We start from the raw sequence: 26,755 nt of genomic DNA, 5'->3' as shown, positions 1-26,755 counted from the left end.
AGAAAGAGAGAGAGAAAAGCTGCAGGTCATGTTGTGTCGTCCCGAGGAGATCGGTATTAGGTATATAGGTAAACCTACGTGTAAGCCAGTGCGTGGTGGTGGCTACTGCTCCTTTTTTTTTTTTTTTTTGTTTTTTTTTTGTTTTTTTTCGCACTGCTGGAAAATCTAGACAGCATCGTCGGACACGGGGTAGCAGCCGCACGGCACCTATGGTAGTAATAGTCGTCGCGTATGGGTGAACGTGCTCGAGCTCGAGAGGAGAGAAACGTGAAAGATCGCCGTTAGGCGGCCTCGACATCAGAGAGTTAGTTGGCTGCTGCTGCTGATGATGATGGTGGATACACACACTGGTGCTGTTGTAAGCTGAACAGTATATCTGTACCTATATTGGTACAGGAGAGAGCGAACGTAGTTAGAGGCGTAGGTATAATAGCTAAAGCCAAAATACATATCCGTATGTGTGTATAAGAGCTTGGGATACGAGAGCCAAAGAACATGCACTAGCTCATGTATGTACGGAAAGAAAGCATCAGGTGCACCTATATGTACACGCGGGCGCAACGAAGCAGAAACTATGCATGTTATCGGAAAAATAAAACTGTCTTTTCGATCACCGATCGCTGTCGCAGCTGATGCATCGTCAGCGAAAAATACGTGCCACTTTGGCGTCCATAAATCGCAAATACAAAAATGCTGCAATCGAGTTTCTCAATGACGCTCCGATTTTTTTCCCTCGCGCAAGCAGCTGTTGGTTCGTCGCTCGTCTTGGCTTTGAAAAAAAAAAAAAAAAAAAAAAAAAAAAAACAACTTTTTTTTCTCTCGCTCTTTTTTAACACTTGTATAGGTCTCTCGCATGGGCTTCGTCGTTCTCTCGCCTCTACCTCCCTCCCTTATCGCACCGGAATCATCTCTCGACTCGCGCGCGTAAGATTTCTCTCCCCCGAGAAGAAGGCGCCGGCTGATTTTATATAAGCCCCCTCTCTCTCTCTCTCTCTAGTGCGTGTCTCTCTTATCTCTCCGTATATGTACGGTTTACATCCATCCGAGCTCGTTACTTCTCGTTGTGTCGTTATACTATTATTGTTAAGTTTCGCGCGTTACATTTCCACGCTTATGGACTCGGACACGCGAAAAATGACGCTTACTACCGCAGCCGCTGTACATGTTGGAATTCTATCTGTTATCTGCCGCCTTTGCTATTAGCGGTGATGGTGGTGGTGTAATTTGCTCAGCTATATTTTTCCCTTGTATTGCTCGCGAGTGTAGCGCGTAACGGAATATGGCCCGTGGCTTTGGAGAGCATTAATTGATCCCAATTAAAAGATTATTTTCTGTATCTACGCGAAAGCGAGACAGAGATTAGCAGACTTTTTTTATTGACGAAGAGCAAGGGGATTGCAACACATTATTTATCGTTTGTTCTTTCGATAGAAGCGTTACAATTTAATTATCGGTGTAGCCGAGGTGTAGCTGTCTGTCGCAAGAGCTTTTTTCATACGTAATAATTTATCTTTTCCAACTTTCTGGCAAACGAGAGAAAATTTTGTTTTACCATTTGGTGAAAATTGCAGCAAAATTTTTTTTAACACGCGAGAGAGAGACTTCATGTAGGCTATTAAAAAACAAACGAGCATTACCCAAGATTTATGGGCGAATGACAGATGGTAAACAATGTTCTTAGCGTGTGTTCATTTGGTGACATAATTCATGTTCAAATGTAAACCGAGAAGTATGAGAATTGCTTGTTTTTTTTTTTGGCGCACGTGTTTTTTCATGTTATTTAGCCTAACAACATGTAGCTCATTAGTCGTGCTATACGTGGAAATCGCCAAGTTTTGCATTTCTCTTTTTTCCTTCGAAATTTATTCAAAGAGATACATGAAAAAAAAAAAAAAAAAATTGACTTTCAAAAAAAAAAGAAGAGAGAGATACATTCAAACATTTGCTCCATCCTATTAAAACATCTGAGCTCGCCATTGGTTCCGTACTTGAGCGTACACATACGTGTACGAAAACACGAGTCGAGCGAAATTAATGGCCTTGGCATAGAAAAGAAAAATCATCAACGTAATCTTAACCCACTTATGACACTATATTGGCGCAAAACGAAATGCAAAATTTACGTCCATTAATTAATTTTTGTGTCAACATTTATTTTTGATTGTCAAAAGCTGCAATTAAATGCACTCAAGCGCAAAGAGACTTATTTATCAAACAACGTTCGATACAGTTAATCGGGCTCGATTGCGGCGCAATCTTTAGCATAAACGGCAAAAACAAATGATGAATTAATGAAGAAAAAAAAAATTCAAATTAGTTTTTGAAAATCTCATTTCGCACTGATTGACAGCGTCTCTAATCACGCGTAAATGAAAATTCGTATCACCACCGGAATGCAATAAAAACACGCGCACACATACACGTACACCTGATGCGCGTGCACGCGTGCGGTTCTCAAACGCGATTTTATCGGGCAAGCTCGTGGACCGTGTACGCACACATATATGTATGTATGTATGTAACGTACGCAAGCGCGCAATTTTCCTCTTTTATTTATCCAATCCGACGTCATATAAAGTTATAATTACGAGGTCTCGAGCGAAGAGAGAGAGAGAGAGAGAGAGAAAAAATCATCGACGTCAGGGAGAAACTCCGCCTCCTCCTTCTTCTTTGCGTTTTATTATTATATTCGGATTCCGTTACTTTATTCCGTTGCGCTCTTCTGCAACAGCAGCGCGAACCATCATTTGAGAGCTCACCTGAGCGCGTTAATTTGTCTAATACCTGGTGCACCGAGTAGTGCACGATATACACCACACCCTGTACAGGTGACTTATGAATTTATTGTTACTTTGTTTTTTTTTTTTTTTTTTTTTTTTTAATGTTCAACTGGTGCGTTAAGGCATTACATTTTTGTATTTTTTAAATGCTGTGATCCTAATTACCATCACAAAAATGAAAAGGTGTAGGAAAACCTGAAAAATTTTCTCTTCTGCATATATACACGTTTTGTATTTAACTTTATACTTTTGATCTCGAATCTGGTAGATCGGCCATTTAAAAGGGTAACTTCTATTGAGTACTATGGGCGCTTCAATTTCAGCATCATATTTTATTACCGTATATAATAATAATAATCGTTTTTTTTGTTTTTTTTTTACATTTTCATACGTAAAAGTCATCGTTCCAGTTTATGATGCCTCGAACGACTAATTGCGCACCCCCTCCCAATTGTTACCTTTTTCAGCATTTAAGTAAAAAAAAAAGAAAATTCCTCTTCCCTCTCTCTCTCTCTCTCTCTCTCTTACCACACTCAAGTGCACTTGATCGCATTCCGCGATCTAAATTATTCTTCATCACGCATTTACGCGACATAATACGCGCAGGCTTAAAAACACTCTCTTTTCCTCGCGGCTTAGAAACCCGCGGTGGTTGGAGCGCTTATCGGAAGGAGCGGCACTTACTCCGCTCCTCTCGGGCGGGGGAGAGGAACCCGGGCATGTTTACTTCGTACGGAATCAGTGCAGTTTACAGTTATCCCAAATCATAATTTCAAGTCGTCACTCTGAGACCAGGAGGAGGAGGCGGTGTTCTTTCACGTAATGTATTCCGTGTGATGCGGAAGATACCGTAATGTGCGTGTATATATTTATGCATATAGGCACGTATACATATTTATATCATGTGCCTCGCAAATAACCGAACTACGACGACGTGTACGACGAATGTATAATAATATAATCATCGTCATGAGCAGCAAGAGACGGGCACTACTTAAAACTAGTCTTGTGAAACGACCATGCAGATCGAGTACTGATAGGTACATCTCGAGTATATATTTGTAAACCCCAAGGGGAGACCGTAGACTCTATGATGCATGACTATGGTGTACCAATCGAGCTGTCCTTGACACCACAAATTTGATATTATTGTTTTCGAATCAACAAAAAAAGAAAAGAAAAAAAAAAAAGAAAGAAAGAAAGAAAATTTGCACGTTCGCACATCAGCATCAGTAGTGTAGCAGCAGCGCCGTGCCGTTAGCGTTAATTTTCCGTTGAGCAAGAAATAGGCTAATTGGATCTAATTAGCGTGCAATACATTTAACAAAAATTACGCAACTTCTCCCCCCCCTCTCTCTCTCTCTCTGCTGAAGAAACATGTCAATTTTCGCCAAGAGCACATAAGGAGTAGCGCGTGCTGCAGCTTCTAAAAACGTGTACGCGGATGTGTGTTTTTTCGAGCTAGTACGTACACGTAAGAGCCGTCACACCACACATACACGTAACTCTCCTTCTCTGTTACGTGGATAAAAATATTTTCGCTAGCGAGAAAACGCGCAATAAAAAAAAATGCAAACGTGATTTTGACATAACGCCCATAGTGATCTGTTATTCGAAAACTACGTGTACTAATCATTATATCTGGGTTTGATTGAAAAAACATACGTACCATTAAATGGGTGCTTTAACAGGTGTATTGATGTCTATTCAGGAGAAAAAGTAACCATACCAATAGCATTAGGATACCCATACTACAAGGATAACATGATATTATGTGCGCTCTTGCACCATACATCACGTTTACAAAATAATATTCATGAAGAAGTCGAAGGGGACGTCCTATTTCATATCAAAGCGAAAATAAAACTAATTATCGCACCAACAACACACAAGTGTTAAGTGTGTACCAATTGATGTAGTATAAGTGCACTAATTATTGCTCGAATTGTTTCACGCGAAGACGCTTGCTTATAGCATTTGTCAATTGTTGCAGGTTGACGAGTTCGGTGTGTATTGTCTATTATTCTTATTGTTTATATTTTTATTATGATTAATATGTCTAATCTAGTTGTAAGAATAATAACAATCAGTATCAGAGGAAATATACTCTATTTTATTTTGCAACTTGAAACTGTTCAGCGATCAATGCATACAATTATTAAACAAAAATTCTCTCGAAACACTCATAAAATAAGAAAGATCACGTAAGTTAGAAGAGATTTGGTTGAATAAATGAGCAAAACTAGACAGCTGAGTAAAATTAAAAGAACCATCACGTGATTTCTTGTTGGCGCTTACGTGACAGACTTATGTTACGTTAATGAGTTGAGCTAAAAAAAAAAAAAAAAAAATACCTTACGTTATAAGTAATAAATCCAGATTTATTATGTAGATAATGTTTAAAAACGTCAACGTAATCGTGACCCACAGGTGTACATTTGATTTGATTTGAATATTTGAGAATACGCGAAAGTTCAAGTGTGTTGGATACCTTTGAGTGAATACATATTATATAGTAGTCGTGCAATCACCAAACTACGGACCCACACATTAGTATTGCGAGCACCGATGTTATATAAACAAATGACTTGGCGAATCTGTTTTTACAAAATTACATTTGTTCAACGGCTTGTAAAAATAAAATCAGTGTCTGGAATTTCGTCAACTTTCCAACATACATAAATGGTCCATCGAGTAATCAAAAAAAGTTATTAAATTACAAATAATAATAATATGATGCATGAAAGACATTTCTAAATATTAACTGCAGGAATTAAGAAATCTAATAGATACTGGACCAATTGACTAATGCATCAAGATCACTCCAAATGGCGTTAGAAATGTCAGAATAGCTGTTGAGTTGCTGGTTCCAACCAGAAGAAATATTAACCTCGATTAAAGAATTGCTGTTGAACGGTTTCGTTTGTGAATAAAAAAGATACGAACAGTCCAAGTCTCATTTAAATGGAATCAAACTGGGATGCCCTAGCTATAGGGCTCACACCAATAGGATGCGATAAGATGGGATACGTGATTGTTGAATAGCTTCCCTTGATAGAAACCCATAAGTACTACGTTGTGTCACTATCTAAGAGAGGGGAGGGGGGGTTTATCAGTCGAGGAGGACTAAATAACTCTTTATTGTATATATTCCCGATCGAACGAAAGCACTTTTCGATTTCGGAGGAAGCTAGACTATCAGAACTGTATAGATAAGCCAATGAATCATACGTCATTGACTTTTTCGATTGTGTATTATATTGCCGAGCAGCTAATCGATCAATTGTTAATATACTTATACGAAGGCACTCGCTCTTGTTTGTGTTTACATCCGGTGCTCCACCTTTGTATATATGTATATGTACGAAGACACGGTTTGCACAACAATAAGCCGAGAAGAGAAGGGAGACGGAGAGAAAAATAATAATGGAGCTGAGAGTTGAAAAGGGGGGCCCAAGGCGTTGCAAATTTTGGAATGTCGGTCCAATATATATGTATAGGCAACATACGCGCCCCGCGAGGGTAGTCAATATATATATATATATATATATATATATATATATATATATATATATATATATATATATATATATAAAGGTATAACTTGGCGTGCGCGTGTATATTCATCTGAAAGAGAGGGCTCAGAGGGCCATGTAGAGCCGGAGATCGAGTCGTCGCCGGGGCTCCTTTCCCCCCAATCCCCCCTGCGTCTTTCTGTGTGTGTGCAACCTGTTCCTCTCCAGCATCAGTTCGCATGCAGTGCATTCTTGCAGGAGCAGCAGCGCGTTTCGTTTCCCTCTCTCTCTCTCTCTGTTCACTTTTGCAGCAACTGTGGTCCCCCCTTACACATACATACCACATATATACACATATATACATGTATAGCGCGCAGGAGCTCCTCGTCGCGGTTGCTCTCTCGCCTGCAGCAGCCGGTGCGCAGAGAGTTGTCGGTCGAGCTCTCTGCTCCACTGCATAGTTGAGGTGTATAGTATACCCCCCTGGACCCCCGTAACCCCCCAATAGCCTTTTTCTCTTTTTGCGAGCGAGCATAGCTTACGAAAGAGAGGAGGAGAGCATTATATACATAGCAGCGGCACGGCACATGCTTCGGCTACGATCTGCTCTATACATTTACACGCCGCGGCATATATCGGCCATAATTTCTTTCTATCTTTATCTTTCTCTCTTTCTCTTTTCGCGCTCCTTGCTGCAAATGTATGTGTGTGTGTACAGGGTATTTATACGCGAGCGCGCACCTTTCTCCACCTCTCTCTCTCTCTCTTGCGTACCTTATACGCTATACTAACAAACACGTACGCGCACGTTACCATCTTTCTCTCTCTCTCTAGCTCTGTCACTCGCGGCTTCTTCTTCTTCTTCTTCTTCTTCGTCTTCCTCGCTTTTTCTTTCTCTCACGCGCGAAAGAGCGTGAACATTGCCGCAGCCGTGTGGCGCTTCAACTCACACATATCCTGGATGATGGTATTATACACAGTGCACTGCAGAGGAACGCACGGTAATTCGACGGAAAGAGAGAGAGAGAGAGAGAGAGAGAGAGAGAGAGAGAGAGGGAGAGAAACTCAAGGAAGAAGAAGAAGATGAGAGTGAGGTGGTAAGATAGCCAGAGAGACGAAAGAATGCGAACGGAGAACTGCAATTTCAAAAAACAAAATAAAATAAAAATAAAGTAAGCATCAAGCTTGGTAGCTTATACATTATTACAATACGTGTATGCGTGTATGCATACATAGGTACATGAACTGCAAGACGGACACGGCTCGTGTATTTTATCAGCTGTTCCTGCCGATCTTGCTGTACATATTTATATATTATATATAGTTGCTCCTGTACATATATTTAGCTGGTGATGGTCGCACATCTCTATATATGTATAAGCTGAACCGCGGCCGTCAATCGCTACATCGCTAGTCTTTTTTAGTGTAGGTGTGGGTGTGCACCGTAACAACAAATAGTGCAACACATATATGGCTCAACTGCTGCAAAAAGGGTAGGAGAGGGGAGGGGGATCAATTTAAAAGAGAGAAAGGAGCAGCAGAGCGAGGATCTCTAGCGCCCGAGCCGATACAGATGCATACTGCCATGCACATATTATATTTGCATCAGGAGCCATGTATATAACGTATATATATGATATATATTTATATAGAAGAGAGGATGGCACGGCTAGCCCCGTCCCTTCTTCTCTATACCTTATATCACGCACCTCTACCATACCAGATGTACACACACGTACAAACATTCATTGCACGAGCATCCATGTGTGGATACTGTGGATGCGCATTGATTACCCTCAATTACGGTACATTGCGCAAAAGACCTTCACGAGGAGCTGTTATACCTGTTACCTGGTACCTCCTCTCCCTCTCTTTTTCTTATTCGCACTTGCATTAGCGCGATCAACTTCTCCGCTCTTTTATTTCGTACCCTGTATACCTATACTCCCCCTCTTTTTTGACGTGTCATAAATATGTTGTTCGTTTGAATTCAATGATTTCTCGATCATAACATATTACGTACACAATCATATTTGGTACACCTGCAAGGTGTTAAAATTATTGTCCCACAGCAGCGTCAATTTTTTCCTCGTAATGGATGACCCATTGTTATACGTATAATGTAACCTTAGCTCTGAATAACAAAATTTTTTTTTTTAATCCCTGCTGTATAATAACGCCAAGATTTTCGATCTTTGGCAATTATGATTAGTCTACAGCGTATTTCGATTATTCGATAATCGTTAAAGTACCCATGCCACAAGATCCAGAGAATTACGTAACGTTAGACAATTTTCAGTTATTTAAGGTACACATGCGTGTAAATTTTCCACAAAAAATTGTGTGTGGGGATTCCACACGTGAAATTTTTAATGCTAAAACTATCGAAAGAGACCGAGCGTACAACCATTGATGAATCATTTGAACGTGGCGTCTTAACAAATAACGACAGCGATGTTTTGCTTTTAGTTTTCGACTCGTGCTGTAATTGCGGATACGTGACTTATGATGGCTCTCTTCTTTTCTTTTGTTGATGCTTTTTATCATATCTTTTTCTCGGTTTAGCATACATACATACGAAGAGCAGTGCGATATAGACCTTTTTTTTGTTTCAACATTACATTGTGTTTCCTGAAAATTTTGCGACGCAGACAAAACTCTTTCAAATCACTTTACTAAGTATCAAAAACGTCTTGCAATTTATCGTTTCATTTTTATTCATATATCTTTTAGTATAGCTGCTATTCATTCAATTTCAATAAGTTTATAAAATATACAGTTATCTTACTGAACGTTTGTCAATGTACTATATCACTAAATTTTGAATACCTAGACAATATAAATGCAGAAAAGCCACAGGATATTATATGAAGTTGAATTAAGCCTGTGACAGAAAATGCATTGTGTAGCTTTTTTCCCCTGATTTTAACTGTACTTCCGAAAAGCGATTACAATAAAAAATAATATATTCATTGCGTTAACTTATCTTTTTGGACTTTTCATTATTAATTTAATATTGAAATTGACCGTAAATTTATATTGGTGTTGAATTTCGAACGGAAGACCGAGTGGATCGATGCAGTTGATAACTCACTTTTAAATAAGATAATAGCTAATATAATAAAATGGACTATAAATCACGTCTTGATTATTAACGTTTGTCCTGCATGCATTTACACACACGTATCCATGCACCTCGTCTGGAAGTGTTGACTTTCTCGCAGATGTACCTACTCTCGCTTATTTTTAGACGAACAATGATTTAATGAACAATAAATTATAATAAGTACTGTTCATTTACGTGCCGTTTATCCTCGTTGTTACAAATATAAATCTTACGTAGGCAAATAATGGCTCTTTTGAATTTTAAATACATATATTTTTATTTAAATTAATTTTTTCTTTTTTTCCTTTGTTTAAGCATTTAATCACAATTCACGAAATCATCAATTTAATTATTTTCAAGCTGTACGACTAACATGAAATAACGTCCGTAAAAAGTTTTATCTCTTTCGAACGAATTAACTTATCGATTAATATATTACAAATGAGTCCATTCACAATGACAGTAATAATAAAAAGTCAGAATTAACGAGTATAATGTATGACCTTTTTAAATATTATGTTAATTCAAGACGCAAAACTCTTAGATTTTCTGCCATTTTTTTTTTTTTTTTTTTGCGAATCGAATTAGCGTGTGTGGCAAGGCAACGCGCAAATTAACCGTACGTTGAACCCCCTCGTGCATTTCTTATTGTACATGAGCCGAAGAATGCTCGCGTATACCCTGCGCGTATGTATTTTTTCCACATTAAAGATTTTTCATTTACCGTTTGTAACGAGCGCGGATAATTATATTTCAACAGTGGTTGGGAGGGAAGGAAAGCATAAAGATAACTCTGTACTGCAGCTCGTCTTTTCAACAGTTAATCATGTTTTATGGGTACTTCTTGAATTATGGGTACGTATGAGAGAGCAAACAGTTGATGATGAAAAAAAACGTATTTTCTTTTTTTTTAATTTATGAACGACAAACACCACCCGTGGTTATTCGGTACAACCAAACAGCCGATGGTAGGATCGGCTTCTCACGCGTAACGAAACAATAGCTTTGAGACTCTGTATTAGAAAAAAAAACCAAAGCTCTCGATAGCCCGTGTATTTGTACGCTTATACACGTACTCGTAGAAAAAAGAGGAGGTGCGCGCGTAAAATCCACGTGCGTGCACTACTCGCATCATATAAACCGCGAGTTCTAAACGCGAGAGAGGAACTCTTAAACGTCCTCCTTCTATATGTGTGTGCACGTATATACGCGTCCACGTGAGAAAACGCGGCGATTGCTCGGTTGTAAAACATTTCAGCTCTTCTTTCTATGTACACGTATAATATCTCTCTCTTTTTTTTTTCTTTTTCTACCCACGTGAAAAATAAAAAACGAAACTTACGCGAGAGAGAGAGAGAGAGAGAGAGAAATAAGTACAAGCCGGACGTTTATTTCGGTTTATATATGCAAAGCCCCGAGTAAGTGTGTACACACGACGCCGCTGTTTGTGTCGTAACGGGAAACCCTCGTACGCGAGAGATCGAAGCCGCGATAAGTATCGCATAGTTGCTGCCGCGTCGGCGAGGATGCGCGCCTTGGCGACGATCGGTTTCTTTCGTATAAATGTCTCTCTGTATATGCATACATACATACGTGTTATTTTCTAAGGTGATGCTTTTTTTGCGCGCACAATGTGTTTTTCTTAATTTTTTTTCTTTTTACAACGTTCGTTGTTCCACGAAAGATAAATCGCGCTGGCCGCGTACGATTATTATCATAAAGGATTGACGTAATTCGAAAATTGAGCCGCGATACAAAAGAAGAATCAGATAGCACCGGTTACACACGCGTACGATATATTATTCAGGTCTACATTATCTATACTTATTAAAATTCACCGATTGAAGAATAATTGTTTGTGTGCTCGCGCTCGTATAGAACGGCTACATGTAATTGCAGATGTTAAACGCGATGTTGTGTCACGATGTTTTTTACCTTCTGTACTACTGTTTTTCACGACAAATATCGTCGAGGTTGTGTTTGATCAATTCTAAAAGTATTGTAAATCCATCTAAAAGGGCAGGAGCGTCGGAGTCTTTATCAACTTTTTAAAAGTGTACCCACTAAAACGCACAATCCCTTGCAATTATATTCCCCTCAAATGATGTTTACACCAAATAGTGGTACTTTTTTTTTCTTTTTTCAATACCGCATTAAAAATCTCACGAATGGATTGGAAATTGCGTATAAGATTGTGTACTCTCTCTCCTCACGTGTCAAGTCTTACTTCACACGCTGATGGAGAGCTTTAATTGTTTGTGTATCAAGAGTACACTAAAGCAGCATAATGTATATCCCGAGAGCTGTGTGCTATTCTCGTGTGCGCATAACATATACGCGAGAGATTCATCGGAGGGAACTGCAAAGGATGGCAGTCCAAAAGGTACAAATGAACCCTCATGGCTATTTCCGTCGCGGAACGCGCGTGCAAGTTTATTTCCGAGCCAAGGAGTCCGCGTCCAGACGTCTGAAAAATTTCAGTACCCACTGTCTACATGTTGGAACAAAGTTTTTTTCTTTTCTTTTTTTTTTTTTTTTTTTTTTTTTTCAATATCATTGAAAAATGGAGTTGTCATTGGAAACAGTTAAAACAAGAGAGACTATGTTCCTTGAAAGAGTCGCGGCAGCAAGAAGAATCGATGAAAATAATAATTCCACTTTTGCTCGGCCCTGATCGCCCTCGAATCGCACCACCCCCACCCTTGATGCACATCGTGATAAATTAGATAGTGCGCTCTTTTATGGATTCGCTGCGTGGGTGGTCAAGAGAAAAAAGACGGAAGAGGAGGAGGAGGAGGAAACCTAATCGCATGAGTTGTAGGTCAAAATAAATCACTGCAACGCTCTGATAGTTTATACGTTTATAATCTCGAGACATTATTGAAGTGGCTCCGCCACTACATGTTATTACTATACCATTACTTACTTTGGTCATGTACGACGACGAGGCTGCTTGGAAGATTGATTTTGCACAGCCAACCAAACGAAGGTGGAGGAGTGTTCTATTTAAAAAATAAACAAATTAGTTGCTCATGCGAAAAGTATAACGTGTATATTGCACCGAAAGAAGGAAGGACGAAAATTCCTTCTACCGGGTGGTACAACTAACGGGAGAAAGCAAGGAATCCCTCAGATCGCATGACATTCTTCATTTTTCCTCCCTAGGTGAGCAATGTACTTACACTATTTTTAAATTTATTTTAAAACGATGAAAAGTAAAAAAAAAAATATTACAACGATGAATAAAAATATAAAGGCATCTATCTGTCCACTGTCGGGTATATAATATATGATGCTTTATGAGCGAATCATGTGCTATTTAGAATAATAAGCAAAAGGATAAGTCATAGTGTTACTTATCACAAGGTACGGGACCAAAAAGCTCATAATAATTATGTATGAGTAAAGTTGAGTTGTACAAGCGCAGGAATTAAGTATACTACGAAACTGGCGAAGGAACGGTACACACCGTACACACACCTCTGCCTACACAAGTTTTTGGAGGTGTGTCAAGTATTGTTATGTTAGCGGTGGCGTATAGCAAAGTTGCTATACGTACAGGCATGTATGCTTACTTACAAGCGGCATCGTTAAGTTTGGTTTCTTCGAGGACGCACACGTATAATAATAATACACACACACACACACACACACACACACACACACACTGTTTCAAGCGGCACGTAATCGCTATGCGCAAGAAAAAGAAAGGGGCAAGCCCAAAATTCTTAGCGCAACTCCTGCACGTACACACACGTACACGCATTATAATAGGCGTATACCCTCCCCCCACGCACCATACAATGAAACGAACTCTGTATGTACAAGTAAGATTCTTGATGCCAATCTCGTGTACGACAGCGACGAAATCCTTAATATCCTTAGCGAAGGAGCGCAGGGATAGAGTCGCATATGGAAGATCCGACGTGACGTCAAATGGGAGTAGGTATATTATGGCTGTGCGGCACGATTATTCGGTAAAATATACATCATTTGTTGGCCGTGACATTTTTGACGCAAAAACATAAGCACTTCAATTTACCGGACACGCGTAAAAGTTCGTTGCCCCAACTATATTTTTCGTTTTTTTTCATACAATGTACATATAGTTCTCGATCGAGTTAACAAACAATGGGTAATTGATTGATTGCACCCGCGGTATAGAGGAAAAAAAGGACTTTTTTTTAGTATAACACCTTGTGGAGAGACAAATGGACACCAGTGACGAAGAGTTTATACTACAAGGTAGATGGAGCGTCCAGCAATGTGAGAGGTTTCAAAATCTACTTGGAGCACTAGAATCCATATTCTTTTCGCCAACTGCTCTGATTGCGCAGCTACAAGTAAAAGGAGGGAAAACAAAAAAAAAAGAGAACAGAGGGAGTGAGAGAGAGCAGCTATTCATCATACGGATGAGATTATATGATGTATGGATGGTGATCGGCAGTCATGACAGAGGAGTGGGGGGGGGGGGGGCGGACGGATCCCCCTTACGTACACTGCATACATATAGGTACAGTTGCAGCCGGTGCATATCCGTATCATCCATCCTCTCTTGCACCATGCAACGGTATATATACCCGTCGATCGGTAGGTTGTCCGTGATTAATCGATCGCTCGCGCGCGCGAGACACTGCCAAGAGGAGTAGAAAGGTTATACCTACTCCGCGGAATAGAAAGGGACACCCGAGCCATGCAGCCTCTTACGTATTCCGAGTTCCGCGAAATCTGCGAGCTGTTATATATATATATTGTATGTATATGTTGTGTATCCTATAAGTAGCTAAAAAAAAAAAGAATTAAAAAACAAACGAAAAGGAGAGAATAGAGTATAGAGAGTGAAGAGACGGCTGGAGAAATCTGTCGGCAGTTGCTGCAGATGCAGGTCTTCTCTCTGCAGTTGACCGATCGGTCGATCGATTGATGGATTGAATAGGTGCGTGCGGCCCGTCTCTCTCTCTCTCTCTCTCTCTCTCTTGTGTGTATGTATGCACAAGTATATATATGTATATACAGATCGACTACATAGCTCGTATAGCTATCGCACATTTATGAATACACATGTATATAAATATATATAAATGGAGCCAAGGTGAATCGAGCTGAGGATATATATACGTCGTGTATACGCTTCTGTTGTAGTACAGTCGTTATACCCGAGAGAAAGAGAGAGAGATAATTCCGCGCCTCGATCGTCCTTTAAATTCTTCGGGCTCGCGTTGTTTTTCTCTGCTAATCCAGCTGCGGTAGCGGCTATCTCCTATATTATGTACCGCGCAATCGAGAATAAAGTATGCTATTAATACCTGTGCACACCCATAACTCGCTCACTGCCGAGTGTCTTCTGACGATTTTTTTTCCCCTTCCCACCCAGTGGCATCATTTTTTCGTGCGTCGCACAAAACAAACATTCGGCATTGTATAACTGTAGTGTACATTACAAAACGTTAATTTACACCTCGTAGTGCGACCCCTCGGCGACCCCTGTGTCTGTTGCACGCAGCGATAATGTGGGGCATCCTAGATGGAAGCCACATCACAATGTATTTTGCAACAAATGAAGGAAACTATTGTCAAGAGAGTCTCTGTGTGCGTAACATGCCATGCAACGCTTGAAAAAAAATTATATATACATAATACATACAGGTAAACATGATGATTGTCACTTATTTAATGACCATTTAATATTTCTTTTCATTACTTGTTTAGCGTTGGTATAAGAACCATTTGGAATAGGTGATGGGCTTGACAGGGGAAACTATTCTTGGTGTCCTGTTTAATCAACTATCATAATGTCGCTGAGACGACTTTTATGTATTCTTTATGTAAACCATCGTCTGTAGTATCAAAGTATTGGTTTTTTAAATTGTACACGCGCTATTGCAGGCAGGACCAGTCCGTGGTGTGGAAAAAAAAAAAAAAAAAAGTTCCACAAAATTTATTGAGTAATAAATTTTAAGCTCATTGTATTTTTAATCAGTAATTTATCATCGCACACGTCTGTTTGTTTATTTGTTCTTTTATCAGTAGTCGTCGCAAGTGTTTGAGCCACCTCTACCTTATACAGTTTACATTTATGACAAACGTCAATAAAAAAATTAATTTCTTGCATCTATAATCAATAATTATCTACGAGTGTGTCTCTTTGACAGACGAAAGCGTACCGTCATAACATGGAATTCTACTTGAACATTTAAAAAAAATTTTTTCTCCACAATTTAATACATCTAAATAACTCTCACTTGGTTTTTCGTATAAACATAACCAAAATTCAGAACGTGTTTAGTATTTATTAATTGTTTTATTGCTTTTTCTTACATTCTGTAAGACACATAGAGGGAATTGTTTCTTTTTTCATCAAGTTTTCTTCAAATCATTCCAAATTCACCATAAAGATCATTTCAAAGATCAGCCTGATTTAATCGCCTTTACCTGCAAGAAAAAACAATAAAAGACAAATGATCCATTAATTTGGTTGGTGGATAGAAAAAAATTCTAGTGGTGTACGGCATTGATAGGTATTATTGAAAAAAATGTATACTATTTTGCTCTTAGATTATACTTTTGCCTTTGAACTACTCACAGTTAGGTAAATCCTTCTAGCGATTAAAATTCGAATAGCAAGATTGTCCCGATACCCGGTGAAAATCCAAGACGAAAGCATCGATAGATACATGTGCAAACAAATATGTGTGTATTTGTGGAGCTCATGCCACGCGCGCATACCTCATCGGTAATTAATTGAAACGCACTCGAGCGACATTAGAGTCCGAGAGAGAGAGAAAGAGAGCAGAGGAGAAGGGAATTGGTACGAAAGGAAGAGGGGAGCGGTGTATCATAAGGTATACGAGAGAGGCGCTCGCACGCGTTTTTTGCAATACGTACACATATACACACATAATAAATTGTCTCGGTAAATTGTATACGTGATTATAATATGCACATGCAGATGGGGGGGGGGGGTGGCAAGGGGAGCAAAAGAGAGACAGCAGAGAGAGAGGAGAATCGAGAGCGTGAATAGAGAATTAACGGCGCGCGAGTATCGAGGACAGTGCAGCCACCACCACCGTCGCGCTCACTCGACTCGCTATACCACAGAAGACATATATTATATATATATATTATAATGTATATGTATGATGCAGGTAACGTATACGTGTTAAAGGCAAAGCGACTGATGATGGTGTGCATGGTAATTTGTTTTATTAAATCGTTGATTAGTAGTTTGCCGCTTCTTTTTCTTCTTCTCCCTCCGTATATGGATTGTCGGACTGAGACGACTCTCTCGCGTTTATATACCATATGTGTATATATATTATATATGCAGTTGTTATAGTCGTCGTTGCTTTGCTAGTCATGTATACCTAATACCTATACACTTGCAAGGTTTCTCTTTTCTTGACGAGTTGGCACAGCCTCTCCTATAATAGTATATTTATAATATATATTGTACACAGCCTTCGACCACAGCTCGATTGCTTTTCTCGCGAAAGAGGCAACTTTATCTGTCTCTCTTATGTGCTACAATTGTGAGTCTTAGCGCGCGTTGTTGTTGGGGAGAATTTATTTATAAATTTTTTTTTTTTCCCCATTGTCTCAGCTCTAAGAAGGGTATATTTAACTTGCGCGTGCTTACAACGCGTGATATTAATGAAACCATTCCTGGGATATCGTATAGCCAGGGCCTATCTGTATGCATACGTATGCGTAAGGGTACACATCGGTATCTTGTATAGCTCCGAAGCAATGATATTCCAAGGAAGGGGTGAAGGGGAGGAGAAAAAAAAAGACCTCGTATTATCATATACAGATCAAGCGTTGCAGTGTGACAAAGTTTTCGCTCTTGAAAGATAATATGCCTACGCGAGAGGTTCTTCTTCTTCGTCTACTCGTTCAATTTATCATAGTTATACACTACGTGATGGTTATTATTGTTTTTATTTCCTCTGCTTTCCAACTGTACATCGCGACTTTGAAAGTTCAGTCCTGAAGAGTACTGTGCTCACATTCACGTGCGTGTGTACATGAGCGATTCCACTAAAACTTTGGTTGAAAGTTGATTGAAAAGGCACCACTACAATCGTTTTTTCGAATTTTGAGGTGATGGTTGTTTTAAATTCTTTGTTCGATCCCATGAAAAAGTGTTTTTTTTTTTTTTTTTTTTTTTACATTTTTCTCACATTTTTTGATGTATAGGTATACTGTCAATAAAAAAAAACTACGAAAGGAACAAAATTAAGGACTTGAAATCAATACACACGTGCTGCACGATTAAAGTTAACGATTGTCCCTCTGTACACACCTAAAAATTTGTGATATTCTTCATAGATCTTCATCATCACCAAGGCGTGCCTCAAAACAAAAAAATTCTTCCAACTTTGTGGAACTTTGATTGGTAATGTGTTTTGTGGAATCAGTCATGTACAATCCCCTCGCTTATCAGCGATAAATTGCTCATCATTAATAAAATCACGGATGCACAAAAAATCGCGAAGCTGTAGGAAGAAGGAGGCAGGAGGGACAGAGATTTGATAAATGGTCCGAGCGCAGTGTACTTAGCGAGCAAACAAGAGTTACAATATAACAGAGAGTCAAATCGAATATTCAAAGCAGGACCATCCGAATGTATATGCGTGCGTGTACGCGTGCGATATGATACTGCAGCACTGCGAGAGAAAAGTATGTTGCAGCGTATGGTTACATTATGCGGCCGCGTATATATTCTTAATTTCCTTATCTAGCCGGAACATCTGCGCGTTTACACAGATGCTTTCGAACTACACGTCATGTAACTATATTTGCATACATAGGAGCGAGCAAGAGAGAAAGAGAGAGGTGAACAGTGGGTACATTATCATCGGACACACGCGCGCACCTTGTTTTGTGTAGTGCTGCTTCCACAGCTGTAAAGCTCAATCATTAATTTCGAGGATGTCATCGCGTACCCATACCTATAGGTGTATACACATTCATGTATAACTATATGTGTGTGATATTTTTGTACGCGCTGTTCGCATACTGTATATACCCATAAAATTCTCTGTGATTGAGCGCGCTTCGTTACACCATTCGTGTCTTGGCGTTGTTGCTGCTTTTTTGTCACGAAGCACCTGACAATATGCTACCCGTATACATGTAACTGGATCATCCTCCGTTTGATATGTATATATACTCCCGTGTGTGTGTGTGTGTGTGTGTGTGTGTGTGTGTGCGCACAGCGCTGTTTCACAAAAATAGTGGATAGACTCGATATCATTGAAGACTTTCTAGGTTACTGTTTATTTTGGAATGAAAATAAATTTTTTTTTTTTACCTTTAACAGAACAGCAAGTGGTACAAATGTGTAACCTCCAGATGTGTGTGCGTGAATCATCTTGTCAATAATAAACGTTGGCAAATATGGGAGATGCGTATTGCGTTTATCCGATCAAGTGATTTGATTTGGGATTTACTTATCAACGGTACGCGAGACGGTACGCTTGTGGGTGATGTATGTTTATGTTGTGTGCTCGATTGCTATGGAAACGGAAATCATTGAGATTACAGTTTCGGTATAAAAAATGTTATTGAAGGCTATTATTATTATTATTATTATTATTATTATTATTATTATTATTATTATTATTATTATTATCGATACAGTCGTAAAATGACACAGTGCCAAAATACTTACGTAACTGCAAGTTGATAGATAATTAGGAAAAATTATTATTACGTATACAATATTAGTAAGGGTGTAATAGGATGGTCTTTTTAATCAAGCTGAAATCGAAATGTGTCAGAGAGTAACCTTGATAATGCATCCGTCTTAGAAAAATAGATACTTTTTACCCGTTTTATCATCCAGGTAATGGGATGATCGATGCCTATAGGCCATCTCCGAGTTCTCGGGTAATTAAACACGCCCAACAGCAGCGTATTATTATTCATAATATACGGTTTTACCGAAGCTCGATGCGTAAAGACAGTAAAAGACCGAAAAAAAGGGGGAAGGGGTAGAGACGCATAGATTTGCGCGCAATAAAATAAAATCACGTATCCGTAAAGACTCTTCGGTCCCGCGATCGAAAGTCAATATGGTATATATACATATATACATTTACATGCAAGTAAATCCTTATAGGCGCCTGTATAGCCACCAGCCGTATATTACGCTTTTCCAGAGCCACGTGTTAGGTATATATACAGCGATGGCGCGGGTGTATACATCAGCTCTTCTTTTTCTTCTTCTTCATCTCCTCCTTCTTCTTTATTCTTTATCTCTATATAATAGGTGCATCACATGAATGACGCAGCAGCAAAACAACAACAACCGCATCCAGCTGATGGTGCAGCAAAGAAGGGGCCTTTAGCAAGAAATCCGCATTCGCGGTATAATGCAATTTCCGCGTATAGAGAGTCCCTTGCTGCTGCTTCAGGTTTATTCTTCTTCTTCTTTTTCTCGCACTTTTCTCTCGCTTTACTCAGCTATAGTGAGCCCTCCTTCTTTTCTTCTTGCCTGATGGCTCCTATATGCTGTTTCTTTTTCCCATTCTGCGGCCATTCTTCTCTTCTCTCGCTCTCCATATGCAAGCCAGGCTCCTTCCTTTTCCATACCGGTTGTGTGTGTGTGTGTGTGTGTGTGTGTATGCGCGTGCAAAAAGAACAAAAGTGCCGTCTAGGGTCATTGCATTGCTCCAGGTTTGCCAGCACCTGTGTGCACATTATATATACATATGCACACCCGTTCGAAAAGTCGTTAGTTCAAAGTGACAAGAAGACACGCGTTGTCCGGCTACCTCGAAGTGCTCTTCCCTCGAATTCATTATCTCTCTCTCTCTCTCTCTCTCTCTTGCGAACGAGCTAGGAAATCCCGTATATAGGTATCGGCGACGACGACTCTCCTTCTTTGCAAATAATAAAGAGAGAGAGGACAAAACCTCCTCCCCCAGTTTGGCCAGTCGCGTTTACTTGGCGCGCGAGTAAGAGCGTTGCATTCCAAGTGTACGTCGATCGTCGATCATCGGTCAGGGGGGGGAAGGACAAAAAAAACAATCCTTGCTAATGAAATCGCTGTGTGTGCCATAAAACACCTGCATGTATAAAAGGAGGAGGTGGAGGGGGAAAGAGAGAAAAATGACAAACCTTCCGTATCATGCGTGGTGGTGGTGGCATTTTGTATTTTGGTGTGTCTTTTGGACTGGCACCCGAGACTCCGATCATCAATCGCGCGCAAGTCTGCAGTGGGTCTATAATTATGTCCGCAAGTATTTTTAGCGCGACGGATTCACTCGAGGGTCGAAAAGCTCGAGCCTATTTCAGGATCCGTACCTTGCGATAAAAGGCAGGAAAAAAAGAGAATGAAGAGGGAAAGCTGTACATATATAAATTAACATGGTGTTGAAACCCGACGAGTCGCAGGACACTTGTCCAGACCAACCACGGATGCCCATACATTCTCGAGAGTGCCATCGAAAGATGGTGCGTATACCACTGACGGTGCACCTTAACTGGATAAATAGGAATGGGAGAGAAAGGAGGAAAAAAATCACCACCTCCGCCACCGGACGATCCAGCTCTAGGGGAAAAAAAAAGGGAAATAGCTTTTCATCCGCGAAAATTTATGACGACAAAAAAAACGAAGGACCCATTGTTGAAAGCATTGTTATGTGTTACACCGTAACTATTGATATACTTTTTGTACATTTTTTATGAAAGAAAAAGAATCTGTATTTGTCTCTTATCAAAACATTCCTCTCCAGGCTGGGTGTCAATGTTCAGTGTCTACATGACTATACTAACACACCATCTCTCAGTTTCAAAAAGGAACAAACCACATAATATAAGTGTACATACTTCTCACCGCCCATACTTTCTTCTTCTGCGTTCAGAATTAACGGATCATTTCCGCTGTATCTACATCATACTATTAACCGTAGTTAAACAAATAGTCTCGACGGTGAGCTTGCGCAAGCTCCCCACGAGGAGAAACACACGCGTACATGTCTATTATGTGTATATATAATATAAGAGGTACAATATATTTCATATATATATATATTCTCTAAATGCCTACGTGTCTCGTGTTGGAGAGGGAAACCCCTACCTACTTATCATCCATACTGAAAGCACAGATTTAAGTATACAAAACACCGCCCACACACAGTTGGTGTAAAGCTACTTACACGTTCTTTCATGTTGTATTTGTATACATACCACCAAACGCAAATTTATTTCCATGTACGTATTCTGTTACCATACAGTATACTGTCGGTACTCCTCCTTGGTCCAAGGCAAAAAGGATGAATGATGTGCTTCTATATGTGCACTATATACTTAATATAGGTGTGCACATGCACGGGACCGTAGAGTGGAGGAGGACCGACAGAGCGTTGATTTCTCTCTTCGTACAGGCGTAGGCGATCGGCCCTTTGCGAACGCGATCTGCAGGTATATATTATACCGTGGAGTTTATATATATATATATATATATACATACCCGACATAATACATGTATACTACATAAAGCGGAGGCCTAGCTCCATTACTACACGTATACATCATCCGCGTGCGTTACATATGCATACAGATATATACGTATACACATCATAAATTATATATATAGTTGGTATAGGTATACAGGTGGTGCAGGACTACCTGGTGTACGGAGGAGAAGAAAATATGAGGGAGTCTTGCATCGGTAATATACCTACAACGGCATCATCTCTCTACCCGCGCGGCTGCAATTAGCCTCTCGCGGTCACGACAAGGACAACTTCGTGATAAGCTAAACACAGTCCATACGTGCGTATATACATACATGTGCATATGAAAACACACACGCACGTAAAGCTCTCTCTCTCTCTCGTCGTCTCTAATACTTGATACACCCCGATGATCGCGCGGGCGTACGTCCAACTCTCTCTCTTTGTAAGACTGGATGGGCTCCCTACCTATACATATACACTCACGGCGCGGATAATCTTCCCGATCGTTATGATGTTCCCGGGCGAGTCTTTCACCCCCCCCCCCTCGCTGGCTCGCTCCCCGCACGCTATTCCCGGCCTGCGGGTCGAAATTAGCCTACGAAGCGGCAGCTCTTTTCTCTCGTGTTTTTGTGTCTGATGGCGCATCCCAGCTCTCCTCTACCAAAGGAGAACCGCGGCTGTATAAATAATGGTGCGTTTTGTTTTTAACAACAATTTGTACACATTGCACGCACACACGTGTATGTGTATATATATATATATATATATATATATATATATATATATATATATATATATATACCCTTGAGCTGTCTTTTGCCTCCCTCTTCAATCGTGTACTTAGTGTATATACTTATAGAGCACACACCACGCGTGTTTTCTCGTCATTTCTTTCGGATTTTGTATATACAAATTTACTTGCATCTTTTTTCCTTTTTTTTTTTTTTTTTTTTTTTGCTCATACTTATGAGTTTGTGTGTAGAGTTGTGGCAGCTGTATAGTTAGTTATAGGGGGTGATCTGTTTTTGCGGAATAATTTTTGGTCCGAAGAGCAACAGCAGCAGCAGGCTTTTAATTAAAGGGCAGCAGCTCGATAAATATAAAGCTCGCGAGAGCACGCACCAATGAATGTATACGAGGGATAGAGAAGCAGGGAGGGAGCAACGGATTGATTTGCCGCGTGCTCTTGAATGCACCACGGCCGTAATACATACATATATACATACACATGTACGCAAGGGTATATACATATATACACTCTTGCGGCAATAGGTATGTATAAGAGTTCGCGTTTTCATCCAAGTTTATTACCCCGGTGTATAGGTAGTCGCGCGATGTGCAGTAGCTTCTCGATTTAAGCTCTTTCTCTTTCTTTCTGTATCTGAAAATGTCCTGATGCGTGCCGTATATATACGTATATAAAAAAGCACCAGCTGCGCAAACGAGAGCAGCAGGACAGCGGCAAACTGCCCTGCTGCGGCGAACGAGGAAAAACGCTATAAATATATGTACACATATACATACTTATATATTTTACTGCCCGGCACGTGAGTGAGAGAGAGAGAGAGAGAGAGAAAGAAAATTTTAATGAGGCCGCTCTGCTCCTGCCTTATCGAGCGACATTTCGTCCTTTGCGTGTATATATATATATATATATATATATACACACGTGGTTGTTTTTGCTTTATAATATTACCTACTTATGCTCGTGTAGGGCACCGCCAATGAACGGATTTCCCTTACTTTGCACTGTCTGCGTCTACAATATTGCCGTGGAAGTGTATGTCCGTGTGTTTTACGTACGGCTAATTTTGAGTCGATCTTTTCTTGTTTCGTGATATCCTACGAGTAGATTGTGCGAGGAATCAGAAAAAATTGTGTTCGACGTGTGTGACACACTTTTTTTTAGAGATAACCTTGAAATCGTGAAAGCAAATTTTCGTACCGAAGCACCGCGGGCTGCTCGCGAGAATTGAAAACACGTAAAAAAAGAGGGAGTTTTCTAATGTGACTTATTGCTGGGAAAAAAATCATATCCAGATCGATAGTTGCATGTGGCATTTACTTTTCAATGTATAGTCTTTATCAACGTTTTGTAGAAATCAACGCATCGCACCAGACATTTTTTTTTTTTTTTTTTTTTTAACAAGTCTCGTTTAGAAATTTCATAGATTGTAAATTATTTTTTATTTTCAAAAAGATTGTTTTTCATATTTACAAACACTCCGGTAACATGGACTCGCCAGAAAGTGCCCACGACGATGATTTTTGTGTATTTTAGAGACTGCGAGCGTAAAACATCACACGAATAAGATGCAATATTCATTCCAAAAAAATAACTTCCATAAAAAACACGCTACATTTTTTTTTTACCTTCTCTTATATACGATCATACATTACATGTGCCCTCTCACACATGCATTGTTCGCTTAACCATGCAAAAAAAAATCTCTTTCTCCTAAGAATTGTTGTTATTATTTTTTCCACTCTCCTTCTTCTTCAGGGTTTTCTTTTTTACCGAGATTCCTTTTTTTTTTCTTTCTTTTTTTCTCTCGTTCAGTGGAGCAGGAAACTCGTACCCATGTTATGTACCGTACAGGTGTTCGTGTGATAGGTTTTTTGGCTCCCCGCGCGCACCTCCTTGAAACGTCGGACTTCCGCGGACGCCCGATTGATCAATCGGTCCCTCCGGCAATTACTTTTTGACACGGGCGGAAGGAAAGACCAGAGTTGGTACGGGGAGCTAAGGTATACATGTATACGTGTGTACACGTTGCTTGTTGTTCGTACATGTACCTGTATACATATACATACATACATGTATACGTATATGATGTACTTACCTCGTTCAACGCGTGCAGTAAGTAAGTACGTATTCGGCAATCTCACCTCTCCTCTCTCGAGGGATGACCTTATTTGTAATGCGGCTGTTGTTGCTGGCATTCAACAGAAAGGAGTCCCGCGGTGTCTCGTGCTCGTATACGTGTAAATCTGCAAAAAAGCTCAAGTGTACACAACACGTACATAGGTATGCGCTTACCTACTTGCACGTATGGGTGTGCGCGCGAGTGTGCGAAAAGTGCAGCGGAGTGAGGCCCAGGCGGAGTTGCTGATGTCCTCGATTTATTCGATTTCGAGCGATCGGCCGATCTTATCTCTCTCTCTCTCTCTCTCTCTCTTTTTCTTTCCCTTCCTCGTGAACACATATATAATATTTCCTCCTCTCTTCTGATATCCGCTGTACTGTTGTACTGCCGGCAATTCGTATCGATTGTTGTTATTTTTATCATTTTTGTGATCAATATTATTATTGTTATTATTATTATTATTATTATTATTATTATTATTATTAATAATAATAGTAGGGAAATACGTGCACGCACGAGTAGTGTGAAGGAAGATTATTCGATGCGTGTGTGATGCTTGTGCCATTTGGAAAAAAATTTTTACCCATACTGAAATTCTCTGCCAGAGTTTTCAAGTGATGCGTTCAAAGTGTGCAATTACGATTTTCATTTTCAATCAATTAACGCATAGCATCGGTGTTTCAACAGTTGAGCATTTTAGAGTCAACCAAATCGATAGTCTAACAAAAAAAGCTGCGCTAAACTTAACCGATTTTTAGAGAACAAAACATTTAACGGACTTGCAGTCAAAAATAGTCTAAAGTCGGTAAAATAGTTGATAATTATAGATCAGTCGGTATAAATTTTTGTCACTGCAGTTAATAAAATGGTAAGATACCATCCACGGAAATAATTGCCAGGCATATAAGTATATGTTAACATTAATATAAGTGATAGGTGCGAGTTCTCTCATTATAGTTTAAAGTCACGGGAGGTGCACGCAGTTACATAAAATATGTTAAAATTTAATTTAAAAATAAAAGGGGGAGTGTGTATACACGTGAAGACAAGCTACATATGCAATACACATACACCAAAGAGAAAGACAGAAGAGGAGGTGATGTTCGTAGGTGCTTTATGATCACACCGTAATGCATATAATATCTCGCTCTGCTTTTTAATAATGTACAAATATGGACAGCACAAAGTGTACACTCGTATTTTAATCCCTGGCTGCTATGCTCTCTCCCCCTCTTGCGTGTATTTACGTTACAATATTATGTATATGTACACATTAGTTCTGCTGCTTCCCTGCATATATTTTTGCTTGTTGCTATAATTATGACTGTTTGAGCTCATTCGTTGTTTTGACTTACTATGTTTATGTGTACGAGGGAAAAAAAAAAACATTTTTTTTTCTTTTCGCGTTCATGTACCTGCGTTCTTGTTCCTTCGTTCTGAATCCTTGTAGAAGTGGGGTTTAAAAAATGTCCTCGTAACTCACGGTTGTCTTGTTAAAGGCCAAAATAGCCCGATCAATAACACGTGTTATGAATAAAATTATACATAAATATTATTATAGGTAAAAATAATAGATAATCTCCATCCTCGTATTTTTTAACAATTTTCCAATTCAACAATCAGTTGACTCAAGATTCAAATATATGATTAATTGATGAAACAATGAACAGCGAAACGACACAATTAAAGTAATTTTAATTGAGAAACTATTGCCGATAGACGAACCAGTTTTATAAATAAAAGAGCATTATACATAAAATTATATTTACATTCGCAATAAAGTTAAATTTGCTTAAAAAATACTTGCACACGCGGTATGAAAATATACACAAAGACGTACATCATGATAAGACTACCGATCAATGTTTCAATCAAAACAAAATGAAAAACGCATGTATACGTCGATCAACTTGAATAAAATGAAATCGAAAATTTCGCAAGTCCATAGCACGTATTTCGGCTGCTTCTGTCGCCGATTTAACTAACAATAAATAGTTGCCGTTGTCGAGAGAAAATTAAG

At 39.5% G+C, this 26,755-nt stretch overlaps 1 protein-coding gene across 2 annotated transcripts in view; it reads left to right on the top strand.

Annotated features, from left to right (window-relative positions):
- osp (myosin phosphatase Rho interacting protein outspread) overlaps positions 1-26,755 on the top strand; it is an 80,317-nt gene that overhangs the window by 1,155 nt on the left and 52,407 nt on the right. The gene's annotated exons all lie outside the window — the stretch shown is intronic.

This window comes from Copidosoma floridanum, unplaced genomic scaffold (assembly GCF_036245765.1).
Source record: "Copidosoma floridanum isolate Cflo_tuat_1 unplaced genomic scaffold, Cflo_Japanese_pri ptg000019l, whole genome shotgun sequence".
NCBI classification, from domain to species: domain Eukaryota; kingdom Metazoa; phylum Arthropoda; class Insecta; order Hymenoptera; family Encyrtidae; genus Copidosoma; species Copidosoma floridanum.
This window is presented reverse-complemented; position numbering and strand designations above follow the sequence as displayed.